Raw genomic sequence first — 18,238 nt, 5'->3', positions numbered from 1 at the left:
TCCCTCGGTGTCCGGGGCGGCGGCCCGGGGGCCTGGCCGGCGGGAGGGCCAGGGCTCGCGGAGGCCCGGCCGCCGCCGCCGCCGCCGCCGGAGCCAACCACGCCCGCGGACGGAGCCGGTCGACTGTGGCTGGGCCTGCGGGAGACGGACGGAGGGCCGGGCCGGGTGTGGGAGAGAAAGAGGACATTGTGTCCCCCACCCTGCAACTCCCGGAGGTGTCATGGCACTAGCCCGTTTCCCTCGCCATCTCCCCGGACGGTGCCCTCGCCCCGCGCCGCCTGGGCGATGTAGGAGATTGGACGTCGCCTCTCTTTTCCGCTTGCCTGTCCCCAGACTCGGGTCAGCTCTCCCTTTGGGGGGCACGCGGAGAGGGGTGGCGGGTGGAGGGAATTCTCTGTTCCCCCTCCTGCGCTAGGAGGTGCGGGGAGGCGGCAGCGTGGCCCTGGGTCCAGGGTCCCCGCTCCCTTTATGCCCCCCGTGCGCCGGGCTGACATCTCTTCATCCCTCTCCGCCTCCCGGCCCCTTTCCCGCCCTCCTTCCCCGGTGTCCTCCGCAGCACGCCGCGTGTCCGCCCTGTCGGCGCTGCTTTCCTGGGGTCTGTCTCTGCTTCCCTGGATGTTGTTAGGGACGAGGTCCGCCTGATTCTTGTCTTCCTTCCAACTGGGGCTGGTAGGGGTGTCGTTTGCCCCCTCAACTCAGGAAGTTATGGGACAGTGTCTTAAGCCGAATTGTGTAATTGACTGCTATGGGGAAAAGGTCTGCGGGAAGACACTTGTGCCTAAAAAAAAGGGGGGGGGGCGTCTCCTCATAGGGCTAAGAACCAGAGTTTAGGGGGCCTTTTGACTCCTTGGAGCCAACTACCGTGAGCAGTTAGGTATTTCTTTTGGGGAGGGACGTATTGTCATTGCTTTGGAGGGAGGAGGGCATAAGGCATGAAAGAAGAGTTAAGAGGGCAGGAGGTTAATGGGCCACGTCCTTACAGGTGGCCGCCGTGTTCTGCTTCCTGGGCGTGGGAGGAGGGCTCTTTCTGTTTTTAATCACAGCCCCAGTCGGGTAGCAGCTCCCCGTGCTCACCGGGGCTCCTACCTTCGCAGTCGCTGAAGGGCAGCCTCAGAAGGGATGCTGCTGGAAACAGGATTTGGAAACTTTCTTTTGGTTTCCTGTCAGCGTGTGGGGGTGGGCATGCGTCTGTGTAGTTTTTCTTTTCTTTTGATGTAATTGATAATCTGCCACATTTTGACATAAAAAGCACTACTAGATCAGGTCCCGAGCTCTTTTTGTGTCTTTATTATGGTTTTCTGTAACACTGTTTTGAAATTATGTTTGCGTTGGTTGAAATTCTTTTTTTTTTTTTAAATTCTGGTGTTTCAGTGAATCTTGTTCTGTATTTTGAATTATGTACTGCAAACTATGATTACTAGTAGATGGACGTTTTTGAGGATCCTACGGTGCGTGGCGTATGTAGGCACTCGGTATTTCTTGAATGAATTGAGTGATTACAAACATGTGCTTAGGTATTATATATCTTCTGTTCTTTTGAGAAGTAGCTTACGTTTGAATATTGCATTTCACTTCCCAGATATAAAATAGTAATTCTTGACCTTTTCTAGGCTACTGATACCTTTGAGAATATAATGAAATATATAGGCACTGTAGAAAAATAGTAATAGGCATTTATGCAGAAAATTTTGTATTCAGCTTCAGGGACCTTCTAAAGCCAACCATGGAAACTTGTCTCAAAAGTTATTATTATGATGGAACTGAGTAGTATTCAGCTCCATATTAAAGTTGTTCAAAAGCTTTTATTTTCTGTGTGCCCTTAAGAATGACAGTATTTACACTTACAGATTAAACTTTGTGTCTTTGGGAACAAGACTTAAGAGTGATTGTTACTGCAGTTTTATGGGGCAAAGTTCTCATTTTAATAACTGTTACCAGGTCAGTAACAGTTACTGATGACTTCCAAGGAAATAAGATTGCTGCAGTCGGAAGCTCAAAATCATAAACATGGTGGACTTACGATTTTTATTGTATAAACTTCTGAGCAATATGAACAGCACTTGAGAATGTTCATAAATCAAACGATTCAGTTTTCCTGTTCTCTTCAAGCTTGTTAATATGCATGGTATTTCATGTAGTTAATAATTATTGTAACAGCATTCAATGTTAATCCAACAAGTGCTTTTTGAAAGTCTGTTGTAATAAAACAAAATCCTTACTGTCATAGAGTGTGTATTCTAATCAGGAGAGATGGGCCATCACCACATACATAAAGAGTATGTCAGGTTTTAAGAGCTGTGCAGAAGAGTAAAGAAGGTGAGGGATAGAGAAACAGGGTCGGGGAAGGATAGGCGGGAAGCCATGAGACTAGCCCGGAAACCTGACGGAAGTGAGGGTGTGTGCTTTTGGGGAAGAAGGTTACAAGCAGAGAGAACTGCAAGTGCAAAGACCCCTCAGTGTACTTTGCCTTTTTTAGAAAAACTAGGAGGCCAGTAAACAAGAGGGAAAGTGAGAGTTGAACTTGAGGTTAGAGAAGTAGCTGGGCCCCCCCCATAAGGCCTTGTAGACTAGTCAAGAATTTTCAAGTTTACTATGAATGAGATGGGAAACCATTGGAGGGTTTGGAGTTGAAGAGAAACCTATTCTGACTTATGTTTGTGAGAATCATTCTGGCTGTTGAGTGGAAACCAGCTTGGCTGGGAGGGGGAGCGTAGAAGCAGGAGGACAGATCAGGAAGTTAATCTTTTTAAATCTTTTTCAGTGGTTGCAAATTAGTCCATCTATCTGCTGTTGGGTATATAGGTAGTTTCCTTTTCCCCTGTTAAAATAACAAAACGAACACTTGTGTATGCAACTTTTTCTTTCTTTTGAAATGTTTCCTTGGGATTGATTTCCAGAAGAAGGACTACAGAATCAAAGTATGTGAATATACTTGTGTTCTTGGTGTTGTATCTGTGAATTCCTTCAAAGAGTATGTTGTACTAGTTAAAGTGATAGCCACTGTTGTTGATCTTAAGTTTCATGGCAATGTCACCTGCATTGAGTATTATTATTTAGTATTTTAAAAACAATTTTAGATTGTTAGGTTTAATTTTCCAATAGCTCATTTAGAGTTCATTTATTATTAGCTAATGATTGGAGATAGAGAGATGAATTAGACAGGGTCTCTGCCCTCAGGAAACTTTACATTCTGTCTTAATTTTTAATCTGATAGTTAAATAACTTCAATCTTGCCAGTGTTCACTCATACTCATGAACTTTGTTCTGTCCCCTTTACACAGTTTTGGGTGACTGGTTAAGAGGGTAGTTGATGACCTTTTATATACAATTGGCATTCCAAGCAAGCATTTAATTTTTTTTTCTTACAAAGGGATTTTTTATTTTATTTTTTATTTTTTTTTAATATATTTCATTGATTTTCCACAGAGAGGAAGGGAGAGAGACAGAGAGCTAGAAACATCGATGAGATAGAAACATAGACCAGCTGCCTCCTGCACATCTCCCACTGGGGATGTGCCCGCAACCCAGGCACATGCCCTTGACCGGAATCGAACCTAGGACCTTTCAGTCCGCAGGCCGACGCTCTATCCACTGAGCCAAACCGGTTTCGGCTACAAAGGGATTTTTTAAATGGTATCTGCAGTTTGTTTGATTTCTGTTCTGTGTGTCTTTAGAATTTTACAACTGTGACAGCCCTGTTTTCTTCTTTGCAATAAATTATGCAACTAGTACTTAGTTGAGGACTCTCACAGTTGAATTTTTAAATTGTTGTAATTCTTTATAGTTATTCAAAACACAGAAACTATTGTTTCTATTAAATAAGATCAGCATAGCAGCTTTGAAATTTTATTTAGTTTTTAAAGGAGGGTGTTACCGGTCTGTTTTGATAGAAATCATACCACAGTGAGGGCATTGCTCAGCATTTCTAGTTCTGAAATCCAGATGGCTTGATTTGGCATGACCTGGGAGAGTGGGTTGAACTAATAGGGTTACCTGCAGGCACCTAGCACTGTGTCTGTACATGCTAGGCACCCAGCAAATGTTCATTTAGCCTCAGATAACTCCTTAAGCTCCCAGTTATAAAATTCTCATTTTATAAGTTCAGTAAAAATATCTCATATGAAGCATTTATATATTAATGGGGTGGTGAGTTTAAAATTATGAACACAACCCAGCCGGTGTGGCTCCGTTGTTGTGTCAATCTATGAACCAGGAGGTCACCGCTCAATTCCCGGTCAGGACACATGCCCGGATTGCAGGCTCAATCCCCAGGGTTGGCCATGCAGGAGCCAGCCAGCCAATGATGTTTCTGTCTTGTCATTGATGTTTCTATCTCTCCCTCTCCTACTGAGATAGATGAAGCATCCATTTTTTCCCCCTTTTTTATGCATGAAATTTGGGGTAGATGTTATGTGCTTTTTCACTCTGTTCACAGAGATAATACTGGTCCATTTACATTTTGAATTTTTGTAATGGTGGTTATGGGTTTGCACTGAATGATTCACATGCTCTCTGTCCAGTCCCCTTTACACAGTTTTGAGGTGACTGGTTAAGAGGGCAGTTTGTTTCCAAGTTAAATGATCCAGATGAGTAGTGAAGCTACTAGTATAAGCTTAGCCTATCATGATACTCAGATCAACAAAGCAGTTCAATAGAGAACTATGCCATGCTCTCATTTCTGCTTGAAAATAGGCCTTTTGAGGTAGAAGGTATGTGCATGTACCAATAAAAAAAGGAAATTGTATGTGATGATTAAGATAAAGTTGAAGCAAGAAATAGTGTACTTTTATAAGTGCTCTAAAAGAAACACTTTATATAATTTTCAGAAGTCTGTGATATACATGTGGAGGATTGAATATTATGTTCTATGAAATTAACTTCAATCATTAGAAAAGTTAATGGCTTTTTTTACTAATGACTTATTTATTTAGGCTGTATAAATTTAGAATAGATAAACCTGGGAAAAATAATTCTTTGCATATCCAGTTTTCCCTGATATAGTTTCCTATCTCTAGCCTATTTAGTTCACATTGATAGAGAGTGGTTCAAAGTGTGGAATGGTAAAGTTAACCAAATTTGGAATTAAATATGTAATCCCGTGTTAGGTTTCAAGATCTATTTAAATTAAGCCATGTTTCAGAATAGGAATATACTAAACTACACATTATAACTGATAAAGACACTGTTGGATTAATTAAAACTTGAAGTACCTTATGTTAAACTCTTTAAGTATATATATCTATAACATTCATGTTTGCTTGCAATATAATGTTGTATTCACTTGTTCTGGTTGTAAGAGAGGCACAAATAACTGGCTACAACTGTTTCTTTGGACAAATCCCAAATGCAGTTTGTGAGATTTTAAGTTAGCAATAGTAGGAAATTCTCTCTTATTGCAGATTGAACATTTCAGATTTGTCAGATGTGTAATCTAGAGAGTAAATTCATTCACTGTATTTTCAGTGATATTTTTAAGTTCATTTACAAATAGAATCATTCTGTTCTAGGCAAGTATTATAAAACATTAAGCAAGCAACTATAACTTAATTATTTTAGCAGTTGGAATTGTAACACTATCTTGGATTTTATGTACTTTTCAGTATCTAGCCCAAATCACTGATGCTTTTTGAAATACCTTTTAAATTCTATCATATGCTGGTGAAAGTGTTGCATAATCTTATTAGTAGATTTTAGATTTAGTCATTGAACGATGTTTGAGTGACCCACTATTAGGCTCTTTGATGGAAACTGAAATGTGAGGACTGTAGTTTCTATTTAAGGAATTTAGTCTAGTAATTTTGTTGTCAGAACCTGACATATGTTTTATAAATAAATTTTGTATTTTCATTTTAGAATTAAAATATAATCATGTTCATTTTCTTTTTTATTGTTTAAAGTATTACATGTCTCCTTTTTCCCCCCGATTGATTCCCCACCCCCACCCCCCATATCCATTCCCACCCCCGAGGGCAATCCCCCACCACTCCATTGTCCGTGTCCATTGGTTATGCTAAGATGCATGCATACAAGTCCTTTGGTTGATCTCTAACACCCCCCCCCCCCACCCGTGCCCCTTGTCTCTGGATAATATTATTCTTTGTTTTACTTACTTACTTACTTACTTACTTATTTATTTATTTATTTATAGAATGGTTTACTGATTCCTAGAGAGAGAGGAAAGGAGAGGGAGAGAGAGAAAAACATTGATGTGAGAGCACAACATTGATTGGCTGCCTCCTGCATGTCCCCTACCAGGGATCGAGCCCACAACCAGACATGTGCCCTGATCAGGAATTGAACTGGCATCTTCCTGGTGCAGGGGATGACACCCAACCAACTGAGCCATACCAGCCAGGCCATTTCTTTTTTTTTAAGTTCTCACCCAAGGACATTTTCATTGTTTTTTTTTAGAGAGAGGGAAAGTGGGGGAGAGGTATGTACCCTGACTGTAAATGGAACCCAAGACCTTTTGATGGATTGTATGATGCTCCTACTAACTGAGCCACACTGGCCAGGGCGTATATTCATTTTCTAAATAAACTATTTTAAATGATCTCTTAGCTACTTAACAGCTATTTCTGTGGTCTTATTTTTTTAACAGCTTTTTAGTATTAGAGCAAACCAGTTTCCAATTTATTTAAAACATAGTGAAATAAAAATTATTTGCTTTCTACTGCCTATTTTACTTCTGTCCAAGACTTTTATTTTTCAAATTGCTTTTCTGCATATATGTCACATTGTGGGAAGTTTTTTTTTTCAGCTAGCAAATTTAATTTTGTTTAATGTGAGTGTATTTTTGTGTGGGTTTTTTTGCAGTCCAGCGTAATATTTTTTCTACACTGATTAAAATTATCCTGTGACTGAAGTTAACTATCCACTAGGACAGAAATGTACATATAGACAAATGCATCACTGTGCATTTTTAGTGAATGTTGGTAGTTTGCCAGCTTTATTTTCAAGTTCCTCCCCCCTTCAGACCTGTGATGTCCTTATAAGGCAACAACAGTATGTTTAGTTAATTTACAAAATGAGAATAGTTTTTCTGATTTTTCCATTTTGCATGTTTTGAGTTAGGATTAACTGGATGTTTATTATCCTGTATAATAAAAGCCTAATATGCTAAGTGTCCGGTCAGCTGTTCAGCCAATCAAAGCATAATATGCTAATGATATGCTCAACCTCTCGCTATGACATGCACTGACCACCAGGGGGCAGACACTTTGACCAGTAGGTTAGCTTGCTGCTGGGGTCCGGCCAGTCGGGACTGAGCAAGACAAGCTGGACATGCCCTGGAGCTCTCCCACAGTCCGTCCCAGGCTGGCCAACCTCCTGCGTCCCTCCCTTGCCCCGATCGTGCACCGATGGGGTCCCTCAGCTGGGCCTGCACCCTCTCGCAATCCAGGACCTTTAGGGGGATGTCAGAGAGCTGGTTTCAGCCCGATCCCGCAGGCCAGGCTGAGGGACCCCACTGGTGCATGAATTCATGCACCAGGACTCTAGTTCTCAATAGGCATACAGTAAAACAGTTCACTTAACTGTGATGCTTTCTGTTGGAGTATTGGCTGACTTTTAGTGAGCCTGTGTAATTCCACGAATGCTACTGAGTCATGGATAACATTCTTTACACTATCTAAAGGTAAACGTGAATGTAATAGAAGCTGGAAACAAAACAAGTTTGCTGATTTCTTTACACTAGGAAATGTAGTTTCTGTTCCAAGTAATATGTTCTTGTTAGGTTCATTTTCAGTGGCTATAACTGCTTAAACATTGTTTTCCTGTTTAAAGTAATTTATGTTCCATTGTGATAAATTTTGAAAAGAACATAAATGAAAGAAGTAATTGAAAATCACCTATAAACCTATACCTAGCGATAATTACTACTAACATTTTAATAGTAACATTTTAATACATTTAGTACATTTTTCTAGTTTTTTCTTGCATGTACATATTTTTTTTCTTAAAAATTGGAATTAATGCTTTTATATAGGCTGTTTTGCTCCTACTTTTTTCTCTGAACAGGATATTGGTGTTCAACCTAGTGTGGGATTTTTAGGTCAATTCTTTATAGTATTACTATCTATCTATATATGTAAAAGCCTAAGCGACCGTTTGACCCTCCACCAGTAGCTATGATGCGCACTGACCACCAGGGGCAGACTCTCAACACAGGAGCTGCCAAGCAACAGCAACTTTGCAGAGTGCCCTCTTGCACTCCGGGGCCCCTTGGGGGATGTCGGATTGCCAGTTTTGGCCCGATCCCCGAAGGCCAGGCCAAGGTACCCCACCGCTCACTCCATAGACGCCCTTCGAGCCCCAGTGTCTCCCCAGGTGCGGCCGGCTGGGGAGGGACCACAGGAGGTTGGCTCCAGGGTATGTCCCGCCTGTCTCACCCCATCTCACCCCACTGGCCACCTTCTAATTAATTTCCTTTGAGTGTGCACGAATCCATGCACCGGATCTCTAGTTTTAAATAATACTGGGGGCAAACATTTTTGTACATTTGTCTTTGATTGCATCTTTGTGTTTTTCTTTCTTTCTTTAGGATAGATTCTCAGAAGTGGGATAACTGGATCAGAGGGTGGTTACCCTGTGTATAAGAGTGTGTCTCACTTCACCTTCAATGGCATTGAGTAGGTCAGTTTTTACAATCTTTGCCAATTTGATAGATATCTATTACAATTCTTGGGTGGGAACCACAAAATCCTCAGATTTTAATAATCTGTAAAACCATCATAGTGTATGATTGGTAATTTGTAGTCATCTTTGAAAAAATTGGTTGGAATGAATTTCTTTGAAAATATTTTAGGTAAAAATTCTATATAATAAAAGCCTAATATGCTAAGTGTTCGGTTGTCCATTCAACCAATCAAAGTGTAATATGCTAATGAATGCTAAGGCCACTCAACCACTCGCTATGACGTGCACTGACCACCAGGGGGCAGACAGTCAACTGGTCGACCAGTCGCTATGATGTGCACTGACCACCAGGGGGCAGATGCTCCAACCAGTAGGTTAGCTTGCTGCTGGGGTCCGGCCGATCAGGACTGAGCGAAACAGGCTGGACATGCTCTGGAGCCCTCCCACCGTCTCTCTGCAGTTGGCCAACCTCCCACATCCCTCCCTGGCCCTGATTGTACAACAGTGGGGTCCCTTGGCCTGGCCTGCACCCTCTCGCAATCTGGGACCTCTCAGGGAATGTCGGAGAGCTGGTTTCGGCCCAATCCCATAGGCCAGGCCTAGGGACCCCACTGGTGCACAAATTCGTGCACCAGGCCTCTAGTGTTCCATAAAAAGATACTCCTTGAGGTTACAATTTGAGCATTGTTTTTTATTGGGAAAAAATGGCATTTTAAAGTTCTCCCTTTACTAAAATGACAAACCTGAGAAAGCTTATAGCATGTAGTAAAACTTATGTAAAAAAATTATTTCAGATATATGGGTGGGTTAGTCACATGGTTCAGAACAAAAAATAAATACTTAGTGTTTAGAGCAGTGGCTCTGAAGTTAGGCAACCTAGGTTCAAATCCTTGCTTTGCCACTTACTAAGTCCATGATTTGAGGCAACTTACTGTGTATGTAACTTAAGGTAACTTGCTAAATATATATGATTTGATATTTATGAAATTTGGCTTTCTCATCTTTAAAAGGGGAATAATAATTACTTCATAGGATTGTTGAGAGGATTAGAAATATTATGTAAGACTGCTTGGCATGTAGTCGGCATTTAATAAAAACTAGCTATTGTTAAATTTATTTTTTTGTGTTTTGTTTTGCCAGTTTTGGTGGGTGGGGCAAGAGATGTCATTTGTGTGGCCTTGCCTACATGACAGTGCAGAATGGCCTTGAGAGATGCAAAATGGCCTTGAGCAATGGCAGCTGGAGGGGAGTGGTAGTAGATATTCTTTTTATTTGTATTTTTTATTGATTTATTTTTATTTATTTTTTTGAGGGAGAGAGAGAAACATCGATTTGTTGTTCCACTCATTTATGCATTTATTGCTTGATTCTTGTATGTGACCTGATGGGATGGAACCCACAACCTTGACACACTGGGACAATGTGCTGACCAACTGAGCTACCCAGCCAAGGTGGTAGTAGACATTCTTTCTGGTAGGAATGGCATGAGCCAGGATAGAAAGTTCAGGACAAGTTGGAGAACAGGAGACTGATTTGACAGAAGCCTAAGCCTATATAATTAGTAAATGTGGCATTAAGCCCATAAAGGTTGATTAGGGCTAGGCTTAAGAACTCATTGAATGCTAGATTGAGAAGTATAGACTTTATTCAGGAGTGCAAGGAGTTTTGATAGGGGGAAAATGACATCTTTTGGAAGATGAATCTAGCTACAGTTCAGAATTAATTGAGGAAGAAAGAGACTGGACACAAGGAGGCTGGTAATAATACAGGTAAGGCAGGATCTGAGAGTTTAAAGGAAACTAGGGAAGGTTTTGAGGGGAGTTGCTGGGAGTCACTGTTGTGAAAATCTGGCTCTTCAAGTGTACCCAGTTTGGAATTGAAATTCAAAAGAGAATTTGAGATACAGGCTCCATGGAGGTAGACAACCTCTGAGAGAAGATAGGACTCAATACACTTTGGTTGTTGCTACCTATTCTTAAAAATTGAAAGGTAAAAATTCCTGTTATTTCATTAATGAAAAGCATGTTTATGCTATTCCTTTGACAAATTTGTAACTTTATGAATTTTACTTATTTAGCATTTTGAGTTCTTAGTTAACAGGGAACCTTCACATTTAGACTTTGGCACTTCTGGAGCTATCTTAAAATATGTCAATGTACAGTGCAGTTCTTCAGTGTGTGGTCATTCCAGCATTGGTGAATGTGACTAGACTTTAGAAACATCAGTTGTGTGAGCAGAAGTGAAAAGTAAAGTACAGACTTCTAGTTTGGTAAGCAACTTAGAATGGAGTTCTCTCCTTTCCCCTTAATTTATTAATTACAAACAAATTAGTTTGCTCATGCCATTCTTAGTCATTCTGGTATCTGGCTCTAGCTCTATATTAATTGTACTTTCCACTTGGCTGAATAATATGTAAGCAAATTAGCCTAAAGGTTGATATTAATATTTCTTTTTGACTCATAAGTAAACTCTCTGCAGCTGTGAATGATCTGCTCACTGTCTTTCTTTAATATTACAAGTTGAGAAAAGAAGCAACCCCCATTGGTTTGTGATACTTTCAAGATGTTTGCATATTTTAAAGCATTGATTTGTTATACCTTTCTAAATGTTTCTTTTAGTTTTCAAATATTTTCTAAACTCAGAAATAAAGTCCTGTTAATTTTTATTCAAATCTCTTTCCTTTAAAAGTGTATTTGAAAATATTTTTAAATTATGGTCATGCATCATTTCTGTAGAGATGGACCACATCTACAATGATGGTGCCATCAAATTGTAATGGAACTGAAAAATTCCTCCGCCTAGTGACAGTCATATCTCAGTGCATTCATTACTCACCTGTTTGTGGTGATGCTGGTGTGAACAAGCCTGCTGCACATACAGTTATGTACCGTACAGAATACTTGATCATGATGAACGGTTGCTGGTTTATGTATTTACTATACTATTAATTGTTTTTTTAGAGTGTACTCTCTCTACTTATAAAAAAGTTTGCTGTAAAACAGCATGCCAGGTTACGCTGGCAGCAGCCTCTCATTTCACGTGTTCACTTCGTTTCTTTTTTTTTTTTTTAATATATTTTATTGATTTTTTACAGAGAGGAAGGGAGAGAGATAGAGAGTTAGAAACATCAATGAGAGAGAAACATCGATCAGCTGCCTCCTGCACATCTCCTACTGGGGATGTGCCCGCAACCCAGGTACATGCCCTTGACTGGAATCGAACCCGGGACCTTTCAGTCCGCAGGCCGACGCTCTATCCACTGAGCCAAACCCGTTTCGGCTCACTTCGTTTCTTGATTGCATCATTCTGCCTTGCATTTGATTTAATCTCGTGTAATTTTAAAATTTTGTGTAGCAAACATGAACTTTATTAAAAAAAAAAAAGTCTACAGTTACGTGCAGTAATGTCCTCAGCCTTCACAGTCACTCACCACTCACTGACTGACTCACCCAGAGCAACTTCGAGTCCTGCAAGTTCCATTCATGATAAGTGCCCTATATAAGTGCACCTTTTTCCATCTTTTATATCGTATTTGTACTCTATCCTTTCTGTGTTTCGCTATACAAATATTTACCATTGTGTTACAGTTACCTACTGTACAGGTGTGTGGCCTTAGAGCCTATGTGGGTCGGAGGCTATGCCATGTAGGTTTTATAAGTGCACCCTATGTGCACTCTGTGATGCTTGCACAATGACAAAATCTCCTAATGACCCATTTCTCAGCACCTATCCCCATCATAAAGCAGCACTTGACTGTAATAAGCAAATATAGCACACTAGAGGCCCGATGCACGAAGTTTGTGCAAGAGTAGATCTTCCTTCACCCCGGCTGCCGGCACCGGCTTCCCTCTGGCACCCGGGATCTGGGCTTCCCTCGCGGCCCCAGCTTCGTCAAGAAGGTCGTCCGGAAGGACATCCGGTCTAATTAGCATATTATGCTTTTATTATTATAGATAATATTGGGGATAGTGTGTGTTACTTTTTATAAATACTGTGTTTTTCTAATGAAACTTCAAAAGCCCAGATTTGGTCAACTGAGTGATACTTCATTTACTAAAGGGACCCCAGATAGTCAAAAGAGTGATTTAATGTCTCAAACTATAACATCTTAGTTGAGTCTATTTTGAATTGGTTCGAAGATATTTCTGTTTGTCAACAGAAATCAGAACTACAGCCACTCCCCTAGGGCTGATTACTCTTACCCTTCCCTCCTCCTCCCCAACCATAGCTGAGAGTAGGAGCTTCCCTGGTTTGGGCCATTTTGGCACTGTCACTATGCTGGCATTTGTGACCTTCCCAATATGTATGTCTTACATTCTTAGAAGTCTGCTTGCATTTTGGCAGGAAAAATAAGTTATGAATAAGAATGAGTGGCTCATGATACACTATTATAAGAAAATTCACAATTTTAAATGTTAATTATACCTCAATAAAGCGGAAATTTAAAAAAATTTATTTTTTACGTGAGTTGACATATGAAGTGTGTGAAACATGAATAGACTTTCTATTCTAGTCCCAAAAATTGAAATAAAAGAGCATAGGGCCTTTTCTTGAAGGTGAAGCCCTTACATCTCATTTAATCTGCACAGCAAATCTTTGAAATAGATATTGTCCATTTTTTACAGATGATGAAACTCAAAGTAATTATATAATCTATGAAAATTAACAAACTAATTATAGGGAATAATGCTGACAGTAAACTACCAGAAGCAGGGACTGCCATAGAAAAGCATAAAATAGATGATCAATAAATATTTGTATTTTGCTTGCATTACAAGTATGAATGAATGAATATGAATTAATGTTCATTACAAATATGAATGAATGAATATAAATTTTAGTGAATGAATGGATCAGTAGGTGAATGATAGAAGACCGCCTTTAACTCAATAATTTTTTCTTCAGTGCAGAACAACATTTTTCTTTCAGATGAGTCTAGAACATTTTTCACAAACAATTGAATTCACCTTTCTTTTTCTCTGTACAAAAGTCCCTCTTCTCTCATGTGGTTTAAGTTACTTAAAATAAATCACACAGTAAAAATCCTGAAGAGGGAAATAAATACCAGAGACATGGAAAGCATCACTTTCACTTAGATTTTAACTAAGTAGTATGTAATGTTATCAGTCTGTAATATTATATCTGTGTTAGACCCTTCTATTCACATTCAGGATGTTATTTTTTGGTTCTGTTTGTATCTCTTAATTTTTTTAAATTTACTGTAGTTGTCTGAAATAAGATTATATAACAGTAGTTGAAATAATTATGTAGCCAACATTAGTTGACCATCTAATCTCTATTTCAGTTGTGTGGGGGGCATGTGTTTCTGTTTTCTATTAGTACAACAAAGTGTGGTTTGTTTAGAAATATGAACTGATAATTTAATAGGGTTAAAATACATAATGTGATAAGTATTATTTTCAACTGATGTTAATACCTGGACAGACTACTAATGTGAGTCTCTAAACTGCATATTTATACAGTTCCTAATTCTTTAATGATTCAATATCCTAATAAATTTAAGATTAGAATTCTTTTAAATGAATATGGAACAGTAATGGATACCAGGGATGAAAGTAGATGCAGATAATCGAGAGATTGAAAGAAACTATTTTAGTGGAAGGCTGCAAAAGAAGGGTTTACAGGATTTGCAGGTGGAAGTTGCTATGCTAGACTGTGGGAAGTAAATTTATTTTTACAAAAAGAAATGAAATTGGTGAAGTGTGAGGGCTCTGAGGAGATAAATTAATGTTGAATGGGTAGAAGGAACCCTGTAGGTTAATATGGTGGCTTATAGGGACCTTCAGAGATGATTTGATGACTCTCACAAATCATGACACTCACGAAGTAGGGATCTGTCATGTTGGTTTGAGTAGAAATTACAATAAACTCAGGGCTGTTTTTGTAAAGACATATTTTAGAATTTGTTTATAGATGTGAGACTAAGGCTATAATATGACATGTTTATAAAACAACTTTACGCCCTAACCGGTTTGGCTCAGTGGATAGAGCGTCGGCCTGTGGACTGAAGGGTCCCAGGTTCGATTCCGGTCAAGGGCATGTACCTTGGTTGCGGGCACATCCCCAATAGGGGGTGTGCAAGAGGCAGCTGATCGATGTTTCTCTCTCATTGATGTTTCTAATTCTCTATCCCTCTTCCTTCCTCTCGGTAAAAAATCAATAAAATATATTAAAAACAAACAAACAAACAAAAAAAACTTCACATGGTGACTGGCATTTAAATTAAAATTAATCCTTTAAAAAAAAACAAAAAACAACATAACTTTATATGATATTTTGGTTCTTGATATCCTCAAATTCTCTTTTTTGTTTTTTTTTTACTTTTTTTTTTTACTAGGTGTTTCCTGCATGGTTTGTCTCCTCAGTCATCGTCCACAGGACTCTGAGAAGTTGTAGGAATATGTAGGCGCAGACTCTAGGCCCGGCTTTCTCTCCAACGTTGTGGAAAGGGACTGTACATCACGGGGCAGAGCCCTATGCTCCCCTACGCCACCTGGACAGAGCCCGGGGAGAGTGACCTCCCGGGGCTTTTTGGTTTTTGTGTGTGTTTTGTTAGATTTCTATATGATGGCATTTAGACTGCTCTTTTGTCGTACCCCTCTGCTCTCCATTCTAATCATACAGGGTGGGGCAAAAGTAGGTTTACAGTTGTTTATATGGAAAATAAGAATAAACTCTGTTTCACATACAGCTGTAACCTATTTTTGCCCCACCCTGTATAATCAGTTTAGTAATGACATACATAACCCCCTGGTAGGAGATTATCATGCTTCAGAAGATTCTACATATAAACTACCAGTATCAATGTGGTAGAACTTTTATAAGTATAATTATTTAAGAATATCAGATTAGCCTGGCTGGTGTGGCTTGGTGGTTGAATGTTGACTTATGAACCAGGAGATCCCAGTTCAATTCCCGGTCAGGGCACATGCCCAAGTTCCGGGCTTGATCCCCATTAGGCTCGCTCTCTCCCTCTCCCTCCCTATCTGAAATTAAAAAAAAAAATCAGATTAACTTAAAAACCATGTGCAAGTGAGTTTGGAAGTTGAATCTTATGTCTCAAACCCATATTTAGTTGTTTATATTTTCCAATATTAAGTTATTTTGATGGTGTTTCTTTTACGTCTATATTATAAATCTGGAACTTAAGTGACTCAAAATTGGTCTAATTGTATACTTCTTGAAAAAAAGTGTGCCTTTTGAATATTGAATAGCACACTTTGAACAAACTCCATTGTAAAACATCCCTTTGAATTTTAAATAAATTTTAGTAACTTCTTATATTCAAATGTCATAATTTTTACATTGGAATATGATAGCATTATAATTCAAGGATCAACCAAAATCTGCAGTTGAAACCTTGAGCAGGAGGGTTACAGATGATGTAGTTATTCTATTATTCCCATTATGCTTTAGACTTGGGCTTCTGTCATACAGAACAAGTTTGAGATTGTGACACACTCAGGGCCATCTGCTTGCTGTGTATGTAAGCAAATAGGCCTTTGACACTGGAAATAAAGAATCATCACTTGTGGTGTTCTTAGCTGGCTCTGCTTAGGCTCCAATGTGCTGGGCTCAGCTTGTGTCTACAGTGAATTGTCACCGTTTTGATCTTTTGCAACTGTAACACTTCCATAGCCATGTGTTTAATATCTTCTGTGTGTTGACATGCTGAAGATGGACTTGTGAAATTTTTTAGTACAAGAAAAATTCCTACTTAATTAGCAAAATTTTAAAATTATTTTTGAAAACATTCAAATACTTCCAAAAGAGAGTGAGTTTTAGATGAAGGGCCCACCATCACGTTTCCATCTTGTGGTTAATTTTCACAGTATAACAAACTATTTTTTGGTCCAAAGTGCTTTGTAGAAAATCAGTCATGTAATTGCATTTGTCTGCACTATTTTTTAAAAACTTCTCTATTGTTATGGGAGAAAAAGCTGATTATCAGTGTTTTCATAGTATGATTGCAGTTCTTATTTTTACAAAATGTTTATTCATATGTAGAATATAGGCTGAAAGGAAATACCAAAAGGATCAAAGTTATCTTGAATTGGGATTACAGGTGATTTATTTTCCTCCTTAAACGTCTTTTCTGAACTTTATACATTATTCATATATCTTATAATTAGAAAATGAAAGGTCTAAAATGAATTTATTATAGAATATGAAATTAAATTTAGTAAAGCTTTTAAGATGAAGATTCTTAGGACATAAAGGCTTTACAAATGAATTAATAAACAGTGTATTCCTGAGATGGAATTATGTAATGATAAAATCTGTACTTATAAACAAGCAAAATTAGGTTGCCATTTTCTGGTGTAGGGAATGAGCTTGGGAAAGTATTTTACCATTGATAGGAAGACAGACTTTTGTTTGATTCTTCTAACTCAGGTTTGCCTCAGTTACATTAATTTATATACTGTTTTATGGATAATTATTTAATTATAGGATATAAGCTTATTTACATGAGTAATATGCCAAGTCTCACTTTGAATATTTGGTCATAAGAATGTATTTGTGGTCAGCAGGCAAAACACTCCGTGGAAGTTTGCATATAGTACCTATCAGTTGTTACTTCACCTCTATTTCTCTGTGTTTTTTTCTCATCTGTAAAATGGAAAAAGAACAGTACCCATTTTTTATACATGTTTGAGGACTAAATAAGTATGCCTGACACACAAAAAGCACTCAATTATTATTATTATTATTATTATTATTATTATTATTACAGCCAACAAGTTGGCATTGATGTCTGTAAGAAACTGAGAGTAGAAGATCTCTAGGGACTGGAGCAATAGTCTATGCTTTACATCCATTCACTGTTTTGACTAACCCTGTGTGTTCTCCTTTTGGAACTGTTAGCTATGCACTTAGTTTTATTACTTACGTATACAATAAATCTTGGCATTTGTGGTTTAATGTTTTAGACTCAACATTTAACATGGGAGATTTGTAATTTGGTGTAGGGACAGTTTTGCATAATTCAAGACTGACATGCCAAATAAGTATGTGAACTAGAGAATTGAGCATCCCAGTTATTACCCAATAGTGACTTTGGTTCCCTAACTTGTTTAATTTTCATCATGGGATTAAAACCTGTGTTTCTGTGTGAATAATGGTGCCTTGAGAAAACCAGTTTTTAATGCTGGTTTTTGCAGATTTAATTGAAGTGAGTTTAGTGGCCTAATTTATAAACATTGCTTATTTCTTGTATATTCTTCACATTGCCTTATGCCCAGTACAGATAATGAAGGGTGTGTTTGATTGGTTTGTGAAGAAATTTGAATCTTCAAGTTCCGTAAAGGAAAGGGAGGAGTTTAGCAAGGATTCCTAGATTTCTGGGCACTTGGGTTATTTTATATTTTTCACGTTAATATATAATTTAAAAAATTTCTTAAACCAAATTAAAATCTATCTGTCTGGATTTCATGAAATTTTTGCATGGAGTGATATAAATATGCTTCCTTTGATAAAAAGCCACTAGCCCCATCCATAGAAATACTGATTATATTAGGTCTGCAGTAGGGCCAGGAATCTGTAGTTTACTTCTCAGGGTGAATCACCCCCCCCCCCCCCC

At 38.7% G+C, this 18,238-nt stretch overlaps 1 protein-coding gene and 1 non-coding gene across 2 annotated transcripts in view; one reads left to right on the top strand and one right to left on the bottom strand.

Annotated features, from left to right (window-relative positions):
• Positions 1 to 317: 317 nt before the first annotated feature.
• RAP1A (RAP1A, member of RAS oncogene family) overlaps positions 318 to 18,238 on the top strand; it is a 55,617-nt gene continuing 37,696 nt past the window's right edge. Inside the window, exon 1 of the mRNA XM_006092536.3 lies at positions 318 to 339. The gene's annotated coding sequence lies outside the window, so the exon portion shown is untranslated. The remainder of the gene's footprint in view (positions 340 to 18,238) is intronic.
• On the bottom strand, positions 14,994 to 15,193 carry LOC111826789. Its single transcript, XR_002830186.1, has one exon. It is a non-coding gene; the product is annotated as a small nucleolar RNA SNORA73 family (small nucleolar RNA).

The sequence above is a fragment of the Myotis lucifugus genome, unplaced genomic scaffold, assembly GCF_000147115.1.
Source record: "Myotis lucifugus unplaced genomic scaffold, Myoluc2.0 scaffold_101, whole genome shotgun sequence".
Classification (NCBI taxonomy): domain Eukaryota; kingdom Metazoa; phylum Chordata; class Mammalia; order Chiroptera; family Vespertilionidae; genus Myotis; species Myotis lucifugus.
The sequence above is the reverse complement of the archived record's forward strand: the minus strand, read 5'-3'. Positions and strand labels throughout refer to the sequence as shown.